Here is an 11,137-nt window from a genome sequence, read left to right as displayed (position 1 = left end):
GATACATGGGATATGGTGGATATGGGGGGTAATACGGTGGATAAGGCATATATGTGGGATATGGGTGAAAACTAGGATAATCCGATGTACCTCCCATCGAATATCCTGGGCCCTGTGGGTAGGGCTGATAGTGGGGTGGATAACCATACCCCGAGGCCTGACCGCCTCCCTGTGATGATCCCACATCCTCCTCTGTAGTGCCAACACCTAACCCTCCATCCCTTCTTGGATCCACATCCATCTCTTCCCTTGTATCACTAGATCTTCTTCTCTGTTCTGTCTCCCTCCTGCTTTCATCAAAAGACCTTCTAGGGTCCCTTGATGATCTTTCTCTGCCTGCCCTTTGGGACATAGCTCTTGGCAAAGCAGGGGGACGCCCTTCCATACCCTCATTCTCGGGCGGAGCTCCAGTCAATCTAGCTGATCGACGGGTTCCTCTCATCTTAGCTTCTGAAAACATAACATGAACTTTAGCATCATAGGATCCATGTAACAACATGAACACTCAACTCATAGCATAGCATATCATAGCATATCATTAAATGCACATGCATAAAATCATGGCATTACACATCAAGACAGGACTCAACATCCTATCCTAGTGGACATGATCTTCCTATTGTGCTTGCCCTCTAAAACAACCTCTTTCCGATGTGAGATATCTTTAATCCCTGAGCATCTTAGCTCAGCACACCGTACTCTAGAGGCCCTATGCTCTGATACCAATCTGTAACAGCCCGCTTACCGGACCATCACCGGCACTAGGATCCAGATCGGCTTAAGGCCGCCGGGACCCGTAGTAAGCCTACTGTCAACTCTGTGTACCTGATAAAACCCATACATGATCATACTTAAGCTTAAAACTGTTACTTACTCTTCTCTTTTTTTTTTCTTTTCTTTGCTTGCCTATCTTTTCTTTTCTTGAAACTTTTCTCATCAACTAAGCCTGGACTATGCATGCTCTGTCTGTATGCACTCGAAGAGTGATACCTGCTATGGTACCATACAGTAACTACAGAGATAGAAAGACTACCATGCACCAAGCCTAGCGCATCATAACAACATTATCTCAATCATAAAATGATCATGTGCAAAGGGATAAACATACACTAGGGCCAAGCACAATTCTATAACTCAATACATAACTTGCTATTACATCATTTCTATACATTACATAAACTCTGTACTGTACATCATTATCATGTCCACTATTCTATACTATTACATATGCCTTTACCCTTGCTTTCTCTTTCTCTTTCTCTTCTCTGAGGCCCTGAAAAATGGGGTTAGGGAGAGGGATGAGCTGCTAAAGCCCAGTGAGCGGAATTTATAAAATAAATCACATTTAAAACATGCTATCATATGATGCATCACTGCACAAACATTTCACATCTCGGATTGGACATGATCCCAAAACTCCCTCTGTCAGTGCCCGGCCCCCAAAGGAGCTCACACAGGTCTTTCACTAACTACTCATGGTACCCGACCCTATAAGGGCTCTCACAGGACTCATCCAAGGTAAATGCCCGGCCCCAAAAGAGCTCACACAGGACATACAATAATGACAGACTTATGGGCTATTGAGATCGCCTCGGTCCAATCCACATATACAAGTAATAATGCAATGCATCAACTTGGTGAATACTAATGCAAAGCATCCTACATAAACATGGCATTAATGATGCATGAATCATGCTAAAACAGTTCTTAACGTTTAAAATAAAGTTCTGTTCCACTCACCTCTGTCAACTGCTGAGCAGTCTCTGTGTAACTCTAACTCTGTGGGCCTCCTTGGTCTCTCGGGTCCGTACCTACACAGGTGGACTCAAATGAGGACCAAACGTACTTAAACATAACTCCTACTATCTCCCCAAAACCCCTCTAAAACATCATAGGCATGCATGGAAAAATGGGCAAAAGAAGGCTGGACTGGGCACTTTCGGCGGCACTTTCGGCGGCCGAAACCCCTCTCCAGAGACGAAACTCAGGCATGTTCGGCGGCACCTTCGGCGGCCGAAAGTCTCGTCCAGAGACGAAACTCATGCACTTTCGGCGGCCGAACTCCCTCTTTCGGCGGCCGAAAGCCCCTTTCTCACCCAAAAGCCAAGCTTTCGGGGGCAAAGTTTGGCAGCCGAAACTGCCTCCACAAGGGGTTCGGCGGCCGAACCTTACTTCGGCGGCCGAACCTGGATTCTCCAGAAAGGCAGAATCCGAGCACAACTCATGCTCTCAGCCTCCAAATCCTATCAAACACCCATAACATGCATACCAACACTTCTCAACTAACATATAACATAACTCATGCATATAGAGGCCTAAAAACTAGTTCAAGCCCCAAAAACAACAACAAAACGCATATGATCAACATATGCTCAAACTCATGCTTATACCCCAAAACATGCCATAAAACTCTCTTAAACCTTCTAAAACTTGCTTTAAACATAAGGGGAGGTGAGGATCCATGCTTACCTCTTGAAGACCTAGAGGATTGATGATCCAAGCTTGGAGATGGGGAAAAACTCAATCAAAATCTCCAAGTGCTCAACTTTGCTTCCTTTTGCTCAAATCTCTAAAACAAAGCTCAAATCAAGTTAAAACATGCAAGATTTGAGGAAAACATGAGAAATCACACCAAGGAGAGCTTGAACCTACCTTTGACCCGTTAAACAGAGTGTTTAACACTCCAGTCTCGGGCAAAGGGGCTTTTGTAGTGGCCAACCGACTCTTCCTTCGGCGGCCTAACGTGCATGCGAAACCATGCAACTTTCGGCGGCCGAACTTCACTTTCGGCGGCCGAACTTCACCTTCGGCGGCCGAACCTGGCTTTTGTCCCCTTGGCCTTTTCATTTCAAAACTCAATTTTCTTAACTCAAAACATGCAAACATGATAAAAACACTTAAAAACATCTTAAAAACCTTTCTTATACCCTTAGGGCAAGCTCCGACATCCTCGAATCCCGACTTCCAACGGAAAATCCGCAGGAACGTAGGAATTCCGATACCGGGGTCTAGCCGGGTATTACACTATCAACCCCGGCTCTTCACCAAATTACTCCCCTGAACGTGTGCAAAGCCGAATTGCTCGTGGCGGTCCAGGACGAAGACTTCATACAATAGCCCAAGCCCATGAAAGCAGAAGCAAACAGAAGAGACCCGAACAAATATTGCCAATACCACAAGACTTATGGCCATGACACAAATGACTGTTACTAGCTGATAAATGAGATAAAAAGACTCATCAAATCAAATGGGAAAATGAAGACCTCAATAAGGTGGGTGATCGATCTCAAAAACAAGACCACCGGCATCATAAAATCGGTTGAGGAGATAGAGATAATATTGAAGGCCCACCCTAGCAAGGCTATAAGCCAAAAGAAATGAAACAAAGGCACAATTCCAACCTCAAGAAAAGACCTCGGCGTTTACAAGGTCCAAATAAAAATAAAGCTAAGGCATGGTGCCTAGCTCACAAAAGAGCTTGGCACCCCTAAAAGCCTAAAAGGAAATAAAAGAAAACTTGATTCCAGCCTCACAAAAGAGCTCGACACCCCTAAAGCCTAAAAGGAAATAAAGAAAGCTCGATTTCGACTTCAAAAAAGAGTGGAGTTCATAAGGAAATAAGGCTAAAGTCTGATTCTAACCTCACAAAAGAGCTCAGCTCGCAAGACAAATGCAATACTCGATTCAACTCTAGCGTCGAAATTCCAACGTTCTGATTGAATCTTCGTTGAAATCTGAAATCTCAAAACTGGAATCTTTAGAAGGGTAAAATAAGGTTTTTATGAAATGAATTTGAAGCTTTTCTTGGTGTATTTTTTTTTTAAAAAAAAAAACAAAGAGTTTTGTAAAGGTTTTAAGGTTCAGCCGCCGAAGGTGACTTTTCCAGCCACATAAAAGGCCTTCAGCTTGAAAACGTGAGAGCTCTTTCTCCATTTTTGAGCAGAGATAAGTCCATGCCTTTTTCCAAATGTTTTTGTTGAAATTACTTCAAATCTCTTGGAGAATTCATGAGTTTTTACTTTGTTTTTGAAGATTTGAGTTTGGATTTCAAGCTTTAACCTTTGGAGACCTCCAAAAATCGATTTCCCTCTTCTCCAAGTCTTGGTTGCTGTGTTTTTCGTGTTCTTCAAGAGGTGAGTTCAATCCTTACTTTTCTTATATTTTATAAAGGTTTTAAACCAGTATTACAAGGCGTTAGGGCGTGCATGATTGATTATTCTAAAGTTTTAAAGTTTGAGTTGGATGACTTTCTCTTGGAATTTTGTTGATGCATGTTGAGTTTAGAATAAGTTTTTAAGGTCTCTTATGCGTGTTAAGTGTGTATGGTAGTCTTTAGACTGTTGCATGTAAGTTTGGGTTTGTTTCTTGGCTGTGAGCATAGGGCAGAATCGGGTTCTGCCTTACTGGAGAGCCCAGGTTCGGCCGTCGAACCTGCCTATGGAGGCAGCCATTTGGCCGCCTAACCTATCCCGGAAGGATTGACCTTCAGATTTGTGAAGAGACCTTTGGCCGCCGAACTTGCCTGCAAAAGTCCCATGTCCAGCCTTTCTCTGTTTGTTTCTTACGAGTGTTCTTGTGTGTTCTTAGGGGTTTCTTGGGGGTTGTTTTAAGTGCTGTAAAAGTTATGTTTGGTCTCTTATTTAAGTCCATCTGTGTAGGATCGAACTTGGGTGTAATACCCAGCTAAACTCCAGCATCGGAATTCCCATTTTTCGATGAAAATCTCCATTGAAATCTAGAATTTCGAAGCCGGAATGTTTATAAGCATAAAATAGGATTTTCATAAGGTGAATATTTCAGTTTTGGCAAGGCTTAAAGGTTCGGCCGCCGAAGGTGGCTTCTCCGGCCGCCGAAGGTGGCTTCTCCGGCCGCCGAAGGTGGCTTCTCCAGCCACCTATAAAGGGCCTTCAGCATGAAAATCGAGAGAAACTCTTCTCTATTTTCAGGCAGAGGTAATCTCATGCGCTTCTTTGGTTCTTCTTGTCGTTTTACTTCAACTTCTAGAGAATTCATAAGTTTTTAACTATGATTTTGAAGATCCGAGTTGCATTTCAAGTTTTAAAACTTGGAGACCTCCGGAGATCGATTTTCCTCTTTCTCCAAGTTTGGGTTGTTGTCACCATAGTTGTCTCCAAGAGGTAAACCAAAACCCTTGCTTTTCTTTTGTTTTCGAAAGGTTTTCAGCTTGTGTTTTGAGGGTTTAATTGTTTTAGTTGCATGCTTGTCCTCATTGTTCGTTGAAGGGTTTGAGTTTAAATGTGCTTAATGCACGCTTCTTCTTGTGTTTATGTTGTTGCATGTTGGGTTAGAGGCAGTCTTTGAGGTCTCTTAGGTATGTTAAATAGGTTTGGTTGTTGTGAGGTCCTTGCATGTGAGTTTTGTGGTGTTTTGGGAGGCTGAATGCTAGGGCAGAATCGGGTTCTGCCTAAACTGGAGAACCTAGATTCGGCCGCCGAAGCTAGGTTCGACCGCCAAAGCAAGGTTCGGCCGCCGAACCTGTAGGTAGAGGCAACCTTTTGGCCGCTTAAACTGCCCTTGAGAGTATTGACTTTCGGATCTGTGAAGGGTTTTAGGCCGTTGAACCTGCCCCTGGAAGTTATTGACTTTCGGATCTGTGAAGGGTTTAGGTCGCCGAACCTGCCCCCGAAAGTTGTTGACTTTCGAATTTGTGAGGGACCTTCGGTCGCCGAACTCGTCGCCGAAAGTCCCGTGCCCAGCCTTCCCTTTCTTGATTTATATGCATGTTTTGGTATGTTTTAGGGGGTTCTTGGGGAGTTGTTTAGAGTCTTGTAAAAGTTATGTTTGGTCTCTCATTTGAGTCCATCTATGTAGGGTCGGACCTGGGAGACCGTAGAGGCCTGCAGTGAGATAACTGCGTCAGTTTTAGGTGAGTGTCAGCCAGAGATGAGTAGAACTGAAGTAATCTATTTTTTTAAAGTAATAAAGCCTTTTAAGCATGCTCATGCATCACGAATGCTATGCATATGTATTAGGTTGTTTACATTAGAATTCACAAATATGATGCATTGCATAATTTACTGTTGTGGATGGATGTTGGATGACCCACTAGCCCTCGAGTATGATATGTTGTGATGTATACAGAAGTCCAGGTCGAGACCCATTCTATGCCCCTGGCAATATGTAAGAGAGAGTCCAAGTCGAGGCCCATTCTACGCCCCTGACGCTATAAATTTATTATGTTATGTTATGTTTAAGAGGAAGTCCTGAGGAGCACCCATCGTGGGCTGGGCATTATTGGAATTTGTAGAGGGTTACTGGTGACAAATCTATCTTGATGTGAATTGTTTGTGTTGTGACGCATTTCATTCGATCATATGTTTATTGAACTGTTTTTATATTCTACTCACTAGGCTCTTGTAGCTTATCCTTTTCCCCTAATCCCAGGTTTGCAGAATCAGAGTTAGCTCAGGAAACTCGGCTGAGTTGCTAGTACAGTCTGTTGTAATAGTATAGATGTGGACATGTATTGTTTTATGATTTTAGAATTGTGCTTTGCCCTAGTTTTTATCCTTGTAATCTCTGTTTACATGATCCTTATGTAAAAGTTTTAAGTATGAGTTTATGTTTGAACTAAGCTTGAGATATATGATGTTTACCATACTGGAGCATTTGATGAGGGCTCTAGTACGGGTTTTATGTTTTCAGTTTTGATACATGCACAGGTAGAGCCTTGGTTCATGGAATGTTTATGTTTATGTTTTGATGTGATCATGTATGGGATTTTATCAGGTGTAACATGATGTCTAGTAAGCTTGCTATGGGTTCCAGCGATCTTAAGTCGATTTGAACCCTAGCGCCGGTAGCGGTCCAGTTTCTCAGTCGTTACATTGAGAGACTATAGAGGCTTGCAGTAAGATAATTGCTTCAGTATTAGGCGTGCATCAGTCAGAGGTGAGTAGAACTAAACTGATCTATTATTTTAAAAAAATTAAACTTTTTAAGCATGTTCATGCACCACGAATGTCATGTATATACGATTAGGTTGTTTTGCATTAGAGTTCACGAATATAATACATTGCATAAATTATTTATATTGTGGATGGACGTTGGATGACCTACTAGCTCTCGAGTATAGTATGATATGTTATGACGGATATGGAAAGACTAGGGTTGCCCATTCTACGCTCCTAGCACTATGGACATATTATGTTATGTTTAAGAGAAAGTTCTGAGGAGCACCCGTTGTGAGCTGAGCACTGTTGGAACCTATAGAGGGTTACTGGTGACAAGTCCATCTTGATGTGAATTGTTTGTGTTGTGACGCATTCATAGATCATATGTTTTATTGAACTGTTTTTATGTTATGCTCACTAGGCTCTTATAGCTTATCCCCTTTCCCCTAACCCTAAGTTTGCAGGGTCGGAGTTAACTCGGGAAGTCGGCTGAGTTGCTGGTATAGCCTGTTGTAATAGTATAGCTGTGGACATGTATTAATTTGTGGATTAGAATTGTGCTTTGCCCGTGTTTCTCCTTGTAATCCCTGCTTCATGATCTTTTTATGTAAAAGTTTTTAAGTATAAGTTATATTCGAACCGAGCTTAAGACATGTTATGTTGACCATACTGGAGCATTTGATGAGGGCTGTAGTATGGATTTTATGTTTTTAGTTATGATGCATGTACAGGTCGAGTTTTGGTTCATGCAATAATTATGTTTTTGTTATTCGTGTGATCATGTATGGGATTGTATCAGGTGTAACAGAATGTATAGTAGGCTTGCTACGGACTCTGACGACCTTAAGTCGATTTGAACTCTAGCGCCGGTAGCTGTCCGATTTTTGGATCATTGCAACAAATAAGGCTAAAAGTCTTATTTTGACCTCATAAAAGAGCTCAGCTCACAAATAACAATAAATAAGAATAAGGCATAACACCGACTTAGAAAAAAAGCTCGAACACCTTTAAGGTTTAAAGAGAAGTAAAACCAAGGCATAATCAAAATCAAATTAAGACCTGTTATTAACTCCGAGAAGAATTTGCGAATGCCAGAATATGAGTAAGTAAAAGGTACAACTTAGGAGAAAAATAGAGATAATAACAAACAAAAGTCCGGCCAGCTAAAGGCTCTAGAGGAACAAAAGCCATGAGACATTCAGGTATTTGATAAATAAAGTATAAAATATAATAAGTTAGGTGCTTTACAAATAAAATGTCAAATGACTAACTAGCTTGGCACAGACAACAAACATAAAAATAATCTAAGTATGAAAAAATAAATAAAATTTAAATAGACAGGAAAAGAAAGGCGAACAGATGGAAAATAATTAAAAAATTTAAAATTTTATTAATCCAACTAGTTATTAGAGTGGATTACAGAAGTAGTAGAGGAAGGGAGAGCAGAACTAACTAAATCATTTACATGGTTATTATTTACAGAATCACCCCTTGCAATCTAGAGGACAAAGGAGGAGAGTTATTGGGAAAGGGGTTGTCATCCTCTCCGTAGCGGACCTCCTCACCATCAGAGTTGAGTTCAGGGGCTTACAGGTCCACCGACGGAGCAAAAGGGGCATCCCGAGCTGCTTTAAGGCCCTGGTTGAAGGCTGAAGCGAACATGCGGAAGGCCTTTTTGTATGCCCTCTCCTTTAGCTCTGCTGAGGACTTATACTCCTCTAGCCACGCTTCACAGGCCTGTTGGATTTTGTCGTTCAATTCTGTAGAGTCTTTATACTCCTGTAATCGCTCTTTGCAAGCCTGCTACACCCTGTCCTCTACAGCTCGGGCATCCCTCAGCAATGAAGTACACCTCTCCTCCAAGGCAAAAACCTTTTGGGGAGTTGCTGTTGCTGAAGTCGTGACTCCTCTGCCGCCAAGGTCATGCCCCTCAGCTCCTTAATATATTTGTTGAGCTCTTGTTGGAAGATGGCGGCACAAGCCAAAGCCTCATCACGCTGGGCCCCGGCCTCATTGCACTGACGGCGGGTCTCCTCCAAGGCGGACAATTGAGCAAAGGCTTTATCTCGCTGAGACTCCACTGCAGAAGGTTGTTGGGAAGCCCTGGTGACCTCTTCCCTCATCTCCCTCAGCTGCTTGGTGAGGTCCTCTATTTGCCCTTGGAACTCGATAATGTGCCCGTGGGCCTCACCAGTGGCACTATATTTTCATCCCGGTGTTCTTCAACGATACGCTGTTCCACTGAACTCTAGAAGGATCGATTCCGGGCATTGATCTCCATAAACACGCCAAAGCCTGCCACAGAAAAGCAAAAGCGAGGTTAATAAAGCTAAAAGATTAAAAATACTCTCAAAAGGCAGATAACTTACCATGAAGAACATCTCCCTCAAGCTGTCCCCAAGGTCCTCTAGAGAGAGCGAGCTGAAGGCTGCCTGTTGCTTGGTGGAGTAGGCTAGATGGCTGATGAGGCCTAGGAACCAGGGATCAAAAGCGTCTGAGACCCCTTAAGCATCCTCTCGCACATCATCCTGGCTGCAGAGTCCAACATGGACTCAGCAGTCACCTCAATGGCATTCAACAACTCGTTGTCTAGGGCAGATGACAAGTGGTCCATCGCCTTTTTTCCTTTATCGGCAGGGAGAGATGGGGTTGTCTCGGCAGGTCCCGAGGTCCGGCCGAGCTTAGCAGCCTTGCCCTCAATCGCAGGTTTAGAAGTCCGGGCCCACTTGACAACATTGCCCCTAATCACGACAGCTCCCACGACCTGGATAGGTGGGACATCCAGGGGAGTAGTTCTGGTGCCCTCTTCTGAGCTACTCTCAACTGACTCGCTAAGCGTGATGGGCTCCTTAGGGGTTTCCTTAGGAGTAGGAGGTGTCTTGGCAGAAGACGATGCTTTAGAGGGGACTGACGTCCTCGAGGCGACGGAGCGAGAGCCCCCTGCCATAGGCACCAAAGCCAGAGAAAGCACAGGGGCAGGGGCAGAATGACGAGCTGCAGAAGTAGGACCTGCGGCCTAGAAGACCTCCTGCGTCACATCAGCTACAGTCTTATTGGCCTTAAAGGCGGCTAGAGTTGCCTTCATACTCTCCCGAGATAGAGTGAAATTCTTCGGGAGCTTTGTGGAGTGCATTAACACCGTAGAAGCTGAAAAGAAAATGCAAATTTAGTTAGAGTTCGAAACAACAAAAGGAAAGCATAAAGAGAAAGAAAATCAGAAAAGAATACCAGCTTCCCGGTAGTCCCGTAGGTTGGACATAAACATGCACTTCTCAATGTCATACTTCTTCTTTACAGATGTCAGTCGGAGAAGGCAAACTTGATCCACTAGGCTTAACCTAGAAAAGTCATTGCAGCCTTAAAAGACCTCCCCCCAGGAAATGTCGACATCCCAATCGATCCCAGAACTCTCTTTTAGCTCGACGACAATGAAAGCCTTAGTCCAACCTTTTATTGAGTCCTTATACCCAACAAATATAGACAACTCAGCCTGAGGACCAAAATAGTAGAATTCATGGGTAGACCTAACGAGTTGAAAAAATGTGTAGAATAACTCAATAGAAGGGAAAAACCCCAGTATAGGCAAACAGACTCGAAACAGCACATGAACAAGATGGAATTAGGGGAAAACATCCGAAGAGTCACCCTAAAATGACGGAAGACCTCAATGAAGAAAGGGGTAAAATAAAAGGTTAGCCCAAAATCACGCTGTTTGACAAAAAAGACCAAATTGCGTCCTTGCTGGGTGTCTATCAGACCCGCTGACGGTGGATAAGGGAGAACAATACTCTCATTAGGAAGGGGTGCTCTAATCCTATAGATGATGGTGTCAAAATATTCGCTGGAGAAGTAATGAGAAAGAGAGGAATGGATGATGGAGACACTAGACTCACTACTTAAGAAATTTCAGTAGAAGCCATGAGAAGAGTAAGACGTACATCAAATCAGAAAGGCAGGAATCACAAGGAAGAGAAAGGCCAAGATAGTAGAAGTAGCACAAGAGGCAGAGCAGCGAGTGAAATCAAAAGGGAAAGTTTGAAATGGGTAAAGGCGAAAAGGAGACGTTTTGACAAGAACTCTCCTAGAGCCGCGCAATAATAATTAGAGTTTCAAGATTTGCCCCTCATTAATCATGGAATAATTAATGAGCAGGTAAAGGGGTACTTGATGATGACTGGGTCCTGGACATTCCGACTCAAGCTAGCCCCGCACTTGAAAGGCAA

This window comes from Manihot esculenta, chromosome 6, assembly GCF_001659605.2.
Source record: "Manihot esculenta cultivar AM560-2 chromosome 6, M.esculenta_v8, whole genome shotgun sequence".
Classification (NCBI taxonomy): Eukaryota; Viridiplantae; Streptophyta; class Magnoliopsida; order Malpighiales; family Euphorbiaceae; genus Manihot; species Manihot esculenta.
Note: the sequence above shows the minus strand (reverse complement) of the source record.